Source organism: Natator depressus, chromosome 28 (genome assembly GCF_965152275.1).
Source record: "Natator depressus isolate rNatDep1 chromosome 28, rNatDep2.hap1, whole genome shotgun sequence".
In the NCBI taxonomy this organism is placed as follows: Eukaryota; Metazoa; Chordata; order Testudines; family Cheloniidae; genus Natator; species Natator depressus.
Genome location: NC_134261.1, coordinates 10398209 through 10400708, shown reverse-complemented (window position 1 = coordinate 10400708; position 2500 = coordinate 10398209). Strand labels below are relative to the sequence as shown.

Sequence of the window (2500 nt, the reverse complement as noted above, 5' to 3'; positions counted from 1 at the left end):
TCCCGGCCACCAGGTCAACCCGCTGAATGTATGGGGTTGACCTGCTGGCCGCTTTCCTTCCCGGCCACCAGGTCAACCCGCTGAATGTATGGGGTTGACCTGCTGGCCGCTTTCCTTCCCGGCCACCAGGTCAACCCGCTGAATGTATGGGGTTGACCTGCTGGCCGCTTTCCTTCCCGGCCACCAGGTCAACCCGCTGAATGTATGGGGTTGACCTGCTGGCCGCTTTCCTTCCCGGCCACCAGGTCAACCCGCTGAATGTATGGGGTTGACCTGCTGGCCGCTTTCCTTCCCGGCCACCAGGTCAACCCGCTGAATGTATGGGGTTGACCTGCTGGCCGCTTTCCTTCCCGGCCACCAGGTCAACCCGCTGAATGTATGGGGTTGACCTGCTGGCCGCTTTCCTTCCCGGCCACCAGGTCAACCCGCTGAAAGTATGGGGTTGACCTGGTGGCCGCTTTCCTTCCCGGCCACCAGGTCAACCCGCTGAAAGTATGGGGTTGACCTGGTGGCCGCTTTCCTTCCCGGCCACCAGGTCAACCCGCTGCCGGCATGGGGTTGACCTGCTGGCCGCAGAGGGGCAGGCTCCGGGTTGACCTGGTGGCCGGACGGGGATTAAGCCCCGGCTCGGAGCAGGGCAAGCCCGGGCGGAGGGGGGTCCGCTTGGCCCCTGCCCGCGGGGGCAGGCTCCGGGTTGACCTGGTGGCCGGTTTGCTTTCGGGCCACCAGGTCAACCCGCTGAATGTATGGGGTTGACCTGCTGGCCGCTTTCCTTCCCGGCCACCAGGTCAACCCGCTGAATGTATGGGGTTGACCTGCTGGCCGCTTTCCTTCCCGGCCACCAGGTCAACCCGCTGAATGTATGGGGTTGACCTGCTGGCCGCTTTCCTTCCCGGCCACCAGGTCAACCCGCTGAATGTATGGGGTTGACCTGCTGGCCGCTTTCCTTCCCGGCCACCAGGTCAACCCGCTGAATGTATGGGGTTGACCTGCTGGCCGCTTTCCTTCCCGGCCACCAGGTCAACCCGCTGAAAGTATGGGGTTGACCTGCTGGCCGCTTTCCTTCCCGTCCACCAGGTCAACCCGCTGAATGTATGGGGTTGACCTGCTGGCCGCTCTGCTTCCCGGCCACCAGGTCAACCCCCTGCCGGTATGGGGTTGACCTGCTGGCCGCAGAGGGGCAGGCTCCGGGTTGACCTGGTGGCCGGCAGGGACTTCAGCCCCAGGGCCCCTGGCAGGGCGACCCTGCCCTTGTTCCCCAGAAAAGGAGAGAGCTGGCTCGCAGCGGGAAAAGCTGCCTACGGCACCTGGGATTCCCAGGCGGTCACCCATCCAAGTACTAGCCAGGCCCGGGACGGTTTACCTTCCGAGATCGGACGGGATCGGGGGCCTTCCGTCCGGTATGGCCGTAGGCACTCGGCTCCGGTCCGCCTCGTCCCCTTTCCCTTACTGACTCCCCTGCCTCGGGTGGGCCCGATCCTTTTTTCCGTTTTTTTTTTTTTCGCTCCGGAGGCTTCATGAGCCCCCCCCCAACACCCCTTTGGGGGTCGGTGAAAATTTTTTTTTCAGACTTCCAGGGGCCCGATCCTGGCCGCGGGCACCCGGCTCCGGGCACCCGGCTCCGGGCCGCCTCGTCCCCTTTCCCTTACTGACTCCGCTGCCTCGGGTGGGCCCGATCCTTTTTTCCGTTTTTTTTTTTCCGCTCCGGAGGCTTCGTGAGCCCCCCCCAACACCACTTTGGGGGTCGGTGAAAAAATTTTTTTCAGACTTCCAGGGGCCCGATCCTGGCCGCGGGCACCCGGCTCCGGGCACCCGGCTCCGGGCCGCCTCGTCCCCTTTCCCTTACTGACTCCCCTGCCTCGGGTGGGCCCGATCCTTTTTTCCGTTTTTTTTTTTTTTCGCTCCGGAGGCTTTATGAGCCCCCCCCAATACCACTTTGGGGGTCGGTGAAAAAAATTTTTCAGACTTCCAGGGGCCCGATCCTGGCCGCCGGCACCCGGCTCCGGGCACCCGGCTCCGGGCCGCCTCGTCCCCTTTCCCTTACTGACTCCCCTGCCTCGGGTGGGCCCGATCCTTTTTTCCGTTTTTTTTTTTTTCGCTCCGGAGGCTTTATGAGGCCCCCCCTAACCGTTTTTGGGGTCGGTGAAAATTTTTAGTCAGACTTCCAGGGGCCCGATCCTGGCCGCGGCTTCGCAGGCTGGCCTGGGGGGGGGGGCATCTCTAGCTCCGGCCGCGGACGGCGAGACGCTCGGCCACCAGGTCAGCCCGGAGGAAAAGGCTGAAAAAAATGTCTAAGTCCCCCCGGGACACCAGGTCAACCCGGAGGAAAAGGCTGAAAAAAATGTCTAAGTCCCCCCGGGACACCAGGTCAACCCGGAGGAAAAGGCTGAAAAAAAGTCTAAGTCCCCCCGGGACACCAGGTCAACCCGGAGGAAAAGGCTGAAAAAAATGTCTAAGTCCCCCCGGGACACCAGGTCAACCCGGAGGAAAAGGCTGAAAA

At 62.9% G+C, this 2500-nt stretch overlaps 1 non-coding gene across 1 annotated transcript; it reads right to left on the bottom strand.

The window, feature by feature from the left end:
• Window positions 1-1295: 1295 nt before the first annotated feature.
• Window positions 1296-1414, bottom strand: LOC141979752 (5S ribosomal RNA). The gene has a single exon (XR_012637145.1). It is a non-coding gene; the product is annotated as a 5S ribosomal RNA (ribosomal RNA).
• Between the last annotated feature and the right edge of the window lie 1086 nt (window positions 1415-2500).